The sequence below is a fragment of the Zingiber officinale genome, chromosome 7B (assembly GCF_018446385.1).
Source record: "Zingiber officinale cultivar Zhangliang chromosome 7B, Zo_v1.1, whole genome shotgun sequence".
NCBI lineage: Eukaryota > Viridiplantae > Streptophyta > Magnoliopsida > Zingiberales > Zingiberaceae > Zingiber > Zingiber officinale.
Window position 1 is genome coordinate 46349382 of NC_055999.1, and position 10240 is coordinate 46359621.

The 10240-nt window shown below is 37.9% G+C and overlaps 1 long non-coding RNA gene across 1 annotated transcript; it reads right to left on the reverse strand.

Moving 5' to 3' along the window:
• Window positions 1-8094: 8094 nt before the first annotated feature.
• Window positions 8095-8566, reverse strand: LOC122003826. The gene is made up of 3 exons (XR_006118116.1): window positions 8554-8566; window positions 8384-8484; window positions 8095-8116 (listed from the first exon to the last, which is right to left on the reverse strand). It is a non-coding gene; the product is annotated as an uncharacterized LOC122003826 (long non-coding RNA).
• Window positions 8567-10240: the final 1674 nt, after the last annotated feature.

Genomic DNA, 10240 nt, shown 5'->3' on the forward strand with positions numbered 1-10240 from the left:
CTCCCTTGGCTTATTTGAGTACCTTCTATCGCAGCTTGCATCTGGTGTAGCTGTGAGGGAGCACCCCTGTTCTGAACATACTACTGAGGAGGTGTCTGAACCTGGGTAGGGCAGTCTCTGGCTCTATGCCCTTCCAGTCCACAATTGTAGCACCTATTTGTGCCCATACGACATACTCCAGGATGCTTCTTTCCACATATGGTACACTGAGGGTGCATAGGTTGCTTGTTCGCTGGACCACCCTTAGTGTCATTCCATTGCTTCCTCTTGCCACTGTGGTTTCCTTTCTAGTTGGCTCTGGTGCTTTGAGATTTCGGTCCTCCCGACTGGGCTTGACTCTTGCCCTCGTTCAATGCCTTCAAGTAGTGTTTGGTGATCAGGGCACTGCTGATTAGCTCTTCTGCGGTCTGCGGTCTATTAACTTCACCGGCCACATTCAGAGCTATCTCGGGTTTGAGCATCTTCAGCATGAGTCTGACCCTTTCTCTTTTTGTACTGACCAGCTCTGGGCATAGGCGCGCTAGTCGGTTGAATCTCTTCACAGCTTCATTAACTGATAGGTCACCTTGCCGGAACTTGTTGAACTCGTCGTAGTGATTGTTTGTCACACGCATGTGGAAGAATTCTTCAAAAATTCAGTTTCGAAGTCCGCCCATCTCATTTGATTCACTTGTCTCTTTGCTTTAACTCTGTCCCACCACATTCTGGCATCTCCCGTAAGGCAGAATAATGCACACTTGACTTTCTCATATTCAGGCCAGTCCAATAGCTCTACTATACTCTCTACAGTCTTGAACCAGGCTTGAGCGTCCCATGGTTCACAAGTACCAGAGAAGGCTTCCGGCTTCAGCCTCTGCCACTGAATCATGTACGCCTCCTGTCGAATCACTCGGCAAGGCGCATGGGTGGTACTGGTGCCGGTGGTACTGGTACAGCCGTAGGTACGATTGTTGGTTGCTACTAGGAAAACCCAATGGCTCCACTGTACAAAAATTTTGTACGTGATCTGAACCTTTCCTAGCTACCATGTGTTCTTTTAAGTTAAACTTGTATCTCCTGCGGAACTTAACACGTTTGATTCCAAGTTTAACTTACATGTTCTTTTAGGTTTAGATTTGGATCTCCTGCGGAACTTAACACGTTTGATCCAAATCACCTAGGTTATAAATTCAATTAAATATTAGTTTCCAAAATTGGCTTCCAGTACTACATGGCGAGACACTTGGCCTTCTTGGATATGGGAGCAACCACCACCGACTAGACAAATCCTTTTAAGGAAAGTTAATATTTAATTTCCTTATATAACTCTAGGTTAACCAAAAGGAACAATCAAATCACAAGGAAAAAAGAAAAAGAACACAACATCGAAATTAAATTCGTAAAACAAAAATCGAATGCCTCTTGTATTTGGTATTTATACAAAGAAAAATTAACTAGTATGATGCGGAAATTAAATACTAGTTATACCTCTTCCTTGTATGCAAAAAAACCTCGAGATCTTCTGCCGTATCCCTCGCCTCCTCTTGGACGTCGTGTGGGCGACGATCCTCCAAGACGAACACCACCCGGAAAGCTTCTCCTCCTTCTCTAGATTCGGCCACCACCACCACAAAGGAGCAAAAGAGAGCAAAGGGAAGAGAGGGAGAGGGGCCGGCCACTTGATGATCTCCAACAACACAATATCAATTGTTATGTTCTTCAAGGCCTCCCCTTCCCCCCTTTTTATATTAGTTTTCCAACGGAAAATTATGGAAAGAGTTTTATAAAAAATTAGACTCATTCCTATTTCCTTTCTTTTCTTTTTCTTTCCTTTTAATTAATCAATCTTAGATTGATTTATTAAATAAACAACTATTTGTTAATATTTAATTATTTGACCGGCCCCTTGCTTGGGCACCAAGCAAGGTGGCCGGCCACTTATTAAAAGGGAAAGAAAGAAAAAAAAATTTTATAAAATTTTAAAAGAAGAAAACTTCTAATAAAATTTTACAAACTCTTTTTTTTTTCTAATGTGGATATTAAAAGGAAAGTTTTAAAATTTAAAACCAAGTTTTAAAATTTAAAACATCTCTAATAATATTTCTTTTTAAAAAGAAAGTTTTATAAATTTTACAACTCTCTTTTAAAACCTTGTGGCCTAATTTAAATTAGGAAAATTTTATAAATTTTTAAAATCTCTCTTTTTACAAATTGTAAATATCTGAGGAAATTTAAAAATTCAAAAACAACCTTCCTAATTTAAATATTGCGGCCGGCCCCCTTGCCCAAGGCAAGGGCCAGCCATTTCTAGAGAATATGTGGCCGGCCATTGCTTGGTCACCAAGCAATGAATCGACCCCTTCTTGGACACCAAGATAGGCTTTTCTTTAGATGGACTTGAGGCTACAACAGGGACCTAGAGGAGCTTGAGTATCCCGTGCTCGCCCCGAACACACAACTCAAGTTCATCGATAATAACTCATTCCATTAGAGAGTTATTACCACACTACCGCACCAATCCCAAATTACATTATGGGCTCCTTCTTATCATGAGTGTGTTAGTCTCCCTGTGTTTAAGATTATGAATGTCCACTAATTAAGTGAGTTACTGACAACTCATTTAATTAATATCTAGCTCCAAGAGTAGTACCACTCAACTTTATTGTCATGTTGGACTAGGTCCACCTGTAGGGTTTAATATGGCAATCCTTATGAGCTCCTCTTGGGGACATTCTCAACCTAGATAACTAGGACACAGATTACTTCTATAATCAACAACACATACTATAAGTATCATTTCCCAACTTATCAGGCATATTGATTTATCGAGCTAAACCTCACCCTTTGATAAGTCAAAGAAATAAATATTAAATATACATGCTTGTTATTATATTAGGATTAAGAGCACACACTTCCTTAATAACTAAGGTCTAGTTCTTTTACTAAGTCAGTACAAAAAGAACTTACCTAAATGATCCTACTCAATACACTTAAAGTGTATCAGTGTAATTTATTAGTCAAGATAAACTAATACTTAATTATACTACGTCTATTCTGATGGTTTGTTCCTTTCCATCTTAGTCGTGAGCAACTGTTTATAATTTATAGAGAACCGACAACATGATCTTCTAAGTGTGACTCCACACTCCATGTTATCTACTATATAAATTAATTGAACAATTATATTTAACAAATAAATATAAACATTTGACCAATGTGATTCTTTATTTCAAAATAAATGTGTACAAAAGATAAACTTTTAAGTATACACTCCAACAATCTCCCACTTATACTAAAAGTCTAAGCTGCCATATCTATTGCCATACATCTGATTCCCATCCCCTCCACATGCCGATCAAAATCTTTCGCCGGAAGGGCCTTAGTGAAAGGATCTGTCAAGTTATCTGCTGATGCTATCTTGGCGACGACAACTTCTCCTCGCTTGACGATGTCTCGTATCAGGTGGTACTTGCGCTCTATATGTTTACTTTCCTTATGGGCTCGTGGTTCCTTCGAGTTTGCAACTGCACCGCTATTATCACAATAAATTATGATGATTTTGGGCAAACCAGGAATCACATCTAAGTCCATTAGAAAGTTCCTGAGCCATACTGTTTCTTTAGCCGCCTCAAAGGCTGCTACATACTCAGCTTCCATGGTTGAGTCCGAAACGCATTTCTACTTAACACTCCTCCATGCAATGGCTCCACCTCCTAAAGTAAACACATAGCCTGATGTAGACTTACTGTTGTCCCTATCTGATTGGAAATCTGAATCTGTGTAACCCACAGGGAGCAAATCGTCTGCTTGGTAAACTAACATATAATCTCTAGTCCTTCTCAGGTACTTTAATATATGCTTTACCGTAGTCCAATGTCCTTGTCCAGGGTTACTCTGATATATGCTAACCATGCCCACAGCAAAACAGATATCATGTCTCGTACATAGCATTGCATACATTAGGCTTCCTACAGCCGAAGCATAAGGAACTGCTTTCATGTCCTTTATCTCCTTTGATGTCTTCGGAGACATCTCTTTAGATAGAGCTATTCCATGCCTAAAAGGTAAGAAACCTTTCTTGGAATCCTGCATGCTAAAACGAGCAAGGATTGTATCTATATATGAAGATTGGGATAGACACAACATTCTTTTCTTGCGATCTCTTATAACTTTGATCCCAAGGATGTGTGCACATTCTCCTAAGTCCTTCATATCAAATTGTTTGGACAACCATACCCTTACGTCCGATAATACCTTGACATTGTTGCCAATTAACAAAATTTCATCTACGTATAGTACAAAAAATACCACCACGTTTCTGTTACACTTCTTGTATACACAAGACTCATCCGGACACTGAATAAATCCATATGACTGGATTACTTCATTAAATCGGATGTTCCAAGACCTTGAAGCTTGCTTCAGTCCATAAATGGACCGATTGAGCTTGCACACTAGATGTTCTTTGCCTTTTTCAATGAACCCTTCTGGTTGCTTCATATGGATGTTCTCTTCAAGACTTCCATTAAGGAAAGCTGTCTTGACATCCATTGCCAAATCTCATAATCCATATGAGCAGCAATGGATAAGAGTATCCGGATAGACTTAAGCATAGCTACCAGTGAAAAGGTCTCCTCATAATCGATTCCCTCTTTCTGAGTGTACCCTTTCGCAAGAAGCCTAGCTTTGAAGGTTTCTACCTTCCCGTCTGTCCCTCTTTTCCTTTTGTAGATCCACTTGCATCCAACGACTTTTACACCATCGGGTGGTTCTACAAGCTCCTAGACCTTATTAGAGTACATAGACTCTATTTCAGAATTCATTGCCTTTTGCCAAGATGCTGCATCTATATCTTGGAGTGCTTCGTCATATGTTCGGGGATCAGGTTCATGTTTACCCGTGATCAAGTCCGAAGACTCTCCCAAAAACATGAATCTATCAGGCTGCCTTACAACCCTCCCACTACGACGAGGCACTGTCTATGGTTGTGTATCATGTGTGACACGTGTTGCAGTGTCTTGTGGTACTTTATCTTGTACTGTTGGTACTGAAGTAAACGTGTCCTCTCTAAGTTCTTCTAGAATACACTACAACAAAAACTGCAAACGACAACGGATATTATCCGTTGTCGTAGGGTCAAAAAACCGTTGTAACTGAGGGTGTTGTAGAATGTATTGCCCTACGACAACGGTTTTGAAACCGTTGTCTTTGTAGACATTTGACAACGGTTTTTATCCGTTGTTGTTTATATGCTCAAAATTTGGCTACGAAGGATACGACAACGTTTTAAAACCGTTGTGGTAGATAATTTCAACAACAGAAATAAACCGTTGTGGTAGACTTTTTTTACAACAGATATAAACTGTTGTGGTAGATAATATTTGACTCGTTTTATTTTTTTACAACAGTTTTAATATATTTTACAACGGATAAAACCGTTGTCTTTTATCACTTTTTACAAAAAAAATTCCGTTGTGATTTACCTAGTTTTTACAACATTTTTAACTGTTGTCTTTAATGTTCATTAATACCAAACAACTAATTTTATTTTAATATAAACAAACCACCAATACAAAACTAAATATTTACTAGATTAAATCCAAAATAAACATCCATATATAATTCATCTTGTAGCCACATATATTACAAAAATATACAAAATGAGTTGTTACTCATCAAAATACACATGTTTTCCATTACTGTTCTCCATATACATTAAATCACATGTTTTCCATTTGTTGTTCTCCATATGACTTTTAATTTACAAATTAGCAAGGCAAGCTACATCCTAACAAAGCTCACTCCTTGCATAAAAAATCTCAAGCCTCACAAATTGGCCGAGTTACGTACCTGCAAGAGGAAAATTAAACAAAACTTATCAATTCCAGTTTAGATTTATTCATATAAATCTACATAAAATACAAGCAATATAACCAACTTATAGTCTAAGAAATAAAACTTATGCAATACAAACTTATGCAATACAAGAAATTTCAGGATTTCACATAGCTCTAATATAAAGCAATTCCATGACGACACTCAATTCCAGAATTCTGATTTAGATTTATTCATATAAATCTACATAAATACAAGCAATATAACCAACTTATAGTCTTAGAATTTAACTTATGCAATACAAACTTATGCAATACAAGCAATTCCAGGATAAAAGAAACAAATCAACTATTCAAATGTCTATTTAGGATGCAGACTGGCACCATATTCAACTACACAAGCAAGTCTATTCATGTCAGAGATTGCGATCATACTCATGTTGAACACTATATCAAGTCTAAGTAACATAGACATGGAACAGTTGCAGCACTGGCACCATATTCAACTACACAAGCATTATCATACTAGAGATTTGAATGAACATTAGTTATCAAATTTCGTAAACAGTAAGCAGTAGAGTACTAGCCTTGTATGTTAAACTTGTTGAATGTACAATATCTCATAAGAAAGTTTACCTTTAATGCTATCACAATAATCACATCAGAGAGAATACACAAATTAATGAACTGATCCATAGTGAGTCTTAGCTCTTCAAGAACCTGAAAAATAAGGATGAGGATAAATACAGTAATTCAATTAGCAATAAGCAGAATAATTCCATCACAAAGATTTTTTTGGAACTAGGATCCATTAAATGACGGAGAAATTCTAGCACACTAAAGTGTCCCAATAAAAGTAATTGTTATGCATAAGCAATGACCTCAATTGTTGTGTTAAGATCGTTAGTTGCATCTTCCCTCTTTGAATATCTAAAGAATAAAATAAGCTTAAAGATTATCATTATCTTGCAAAAAAAAAAAAGGAGGGGAACAATGACAAAAATGTAAAGACTAGCTTTTTGGCAAGTTCTTGTTTCTTCAGCTCTGGAGATTGACCGTCAAATACATATCTGGCATAAAAAAAATGATAATAAAATATTGTGGCTGAATGAGAAATAAAATGATATTTAGACATGCTAATGGACTTACATTGGCTCGATACATGCTTCTAATAATCTGATAGTTCGATTGAACATCCCTTGCAAATGACTTATTGGCCATACAAAATGTCAAGAGTTAGAAGAAGAAATAAAGAAGTCCAAGTCAAGCATAAATTTTTCTCAAAATTAGAGCACTTTAACATTTATCATCAACAACAAGATGGAATAGAAGTGTAAGATCACCTTGTAACTTCGCCAGTCTGGTTAGTAAGAGTGTTCATGCCAGTTCTTCCGACAACGATCTGACAACTTTCACTAACCAAACAAGACCAATTTTCTTTGTCTACAAGTCGGTTGAGAAAGAAACGACTTTAAACTCATTGTTTTCACAAGCTCTACTATAAATTGTGTTCATCATACAAGCTTTCTTCTAGAAGCGCAGGAGATGGATATGGCAAACAAACTAATTAAATTGTTCTAGCCCATGGCAATGACAGACTAAACCATTAGAAGTTTGTAGGATTATCAGTTGCTTCACTCAAACCAATTCTAACTCTCAGGCAACAGTATTCAACTATATTCCTCGATGATAAATATGGCTAACACAGTTCCCAAGAAAAAACATTTTCCAGATTCATACAAAGTCAACTCACATGAATAGAGTCTAATTGCAAATTACCATCATGGCATACACAAGGACTATAGAACATAAACCAAAAAAGAAAACTAGTTTACCTGAGCATCGTACAATAACTAGAGTAGCAAATACAACAGAGATGCCAAAGATGGAGTCAGAGAATCCCCTACACAGTTAAGTTAGTACACTTCAATTACAAGACCTTGAAGGGAATAACAATAACTACACACTGGGGAATTTCATCAAACAATTTTACATGCCTACCTCTCCAGCCCAAGCAAAGTAGCCACAACAGTAACGACCTAGAAAAATCCAAGCATAATTGATTAAAATTCCATAGTTCAACCTCACAAATTGCAAAATAAGGGGAAAATAGAGAAGCGACGGCCTAAAAAAAAAGAAACGCTTCTGACAGAGGAATGAGTAGACGGCATGCCTCCCGACCGAACTGCCGCCCTGAAGTCATGTAGTGTGTGTATCGATTACATGGAAACTAGCCAGCATTGTAAATTGTGAAGTCCAGAGTACTGAAATCCTCTAATTCTTCTGGCGTAGGACGGATGCACCTGCGATCCTTCCAATTATTTCATGCAAAAGAGAGTTTTTCTTCTTCTAGTTTACATGTTTTCCCTTGACATTAAGGAGAGAAAGAGGAGATAGTTAGCTCACTAACACTAATATATGCATATGTATGATCCAATGCTACTAACACAACTATGATTCACTACTAGAGATCAACAGAACCAACGCAAAGATGACTTATCTGGATAACTGTCGAACTGTAGAGTTGAAGAGCATCTGTAGCATTCTTATTAGTAGTATTTTTCACTTACATGTTGTGCATGAACAGGGAATGATAGGCCCTTGCAGAGACAATTTGAACTTTGATTCGATGCTCGGGATCCCAGTTGAGGAATTGGTCATTCACAAATACCTTGTATCATTCAGATGGCATATTAGGATCTATGAGGAATTACATCAAACACTTGATGTGCATGTGTACCTTATCCAAAGAGGTGAGGTGTTAATAGATCAAACTTCAAATAACTTCCTCCCTCAGATGAAGATGAAATAGTTACTTATGGAATTACAAAATTAACCAAAAAGCAGAACTGAAACCCCAAAACTAGACAACAGAACGACAGCAAAACAATTTAAAGGAAAACTGAATTCAACCAGAAGTAAAATAGTTGTAGATTTTGAAAACTCATCATGGCATCCTCTATCTGCCCTTTTGTATCCGGTTACTTCCTTTGAGAACTTACAAGGGAAATCAGTAAAACATATTTTTTGTATCACCAAACTTCACAACACGATATTTCATATCTACATTCATGTATGTACCAACAATATGGTATAGGGCCAAAATGCACATACCTGATGAAGTACGATTGGTTTGTTGGTGAAATCAACCAATGGCTTTGGGAAACTTAGTGTTAAAGGATGGAGGCGAGTGCCAAATCCCCCAACAAGGATGAGTGCTTTCATGGTGTATAATTGCTTTACTTCTATAAATCAGGTGGAAGATCTGAAGACCAAGCAACAAACCAAATTTGTTAAGCCTTGTATATATGATGAATCTTAAGTTAATCACAGAGAACGCAAAACTAAGTTCGCCAGATCTGTCACAAGAAAAGAAGACAAAAGCTAAAGACTTTCAGCATTTAGCATTAAAATCTAATTCTGGAACTCCATAAATCACCCGGAAAAGATCAAGAACTCACCGTAATTCAAAGCGATAGCCAACGAGAAAAGAACAAATGAAATACAATAGAAGAAGAGGTTCGGGATCTCACCAAAAAAAGATATTTTTTATTTCGGGATTCGACGAGATTCCTAGACAAAAAGAGCCGATCCTGCCCATGAGAAAGAGGAGAAGAGGAAGATCACAACGATCTTCGAAGCCCACCTATGACCACCAAAGAAGATCAACGACAAAATCGTTCTTTTTCTCCTAGTAGAAAACAAGAGTAAATGCAAAAATCTCTCGAAAACAGAATCTTGACATGGAATCGGGGAAGCGGAACCTAAAGTGATCATCTTCGAAGCGCCAACCAATCTAGAAGAAGCTTCCTCCGCCGCTCCCCTACGAAACTCCACACAAACCGCGCTGCCTTCACCAGCGGCGCGCTGTCGTCGTGGCAGATCCCGTTCTCCGGTTTCTCCCTCCCGTGCGTCTGGATCTTCGGCAGCCCATTGGAGAACGCCGCCGCTCACCAGGAAATGAGAAGGAGCACAACGTCGTATGAGGAGAGGGAAAGATAAATGGCTTAGGTTTGGGAACGTGAAAACACGGCGCCGAAAAGAAAACAGCGAGGGAAAGGAAAACATCGAAGGGGGGAATGACCAAATTCAACTACAACGGTTTTTTGAAAACTGTTGTCGTAGCCGCTAAAAACGCGGATAAAGACAACGGTTTATAAAACCGTTGTAAAAAGTGTTGTCGTTTTAAAAAAAAGTCGCTCAATGACAACAGTTTTGCTAAAACCGTTGTCTTTTATATTTAATGGGGAGTTCAAAGACAACGGTTTTGGCAAAAACCGTTGTCTTTGAGCAAATACGCAACGCTTTCTCTTAAAACCGTTGTCGTAGGGGTGTTGTCATTTGCAGTTTTTGTTGTAGTGATAATTTTACTACTGGGCTTGTGATCCATTATATAGTCTTCTTCTAAAAACTGGGCATTGGTGCTA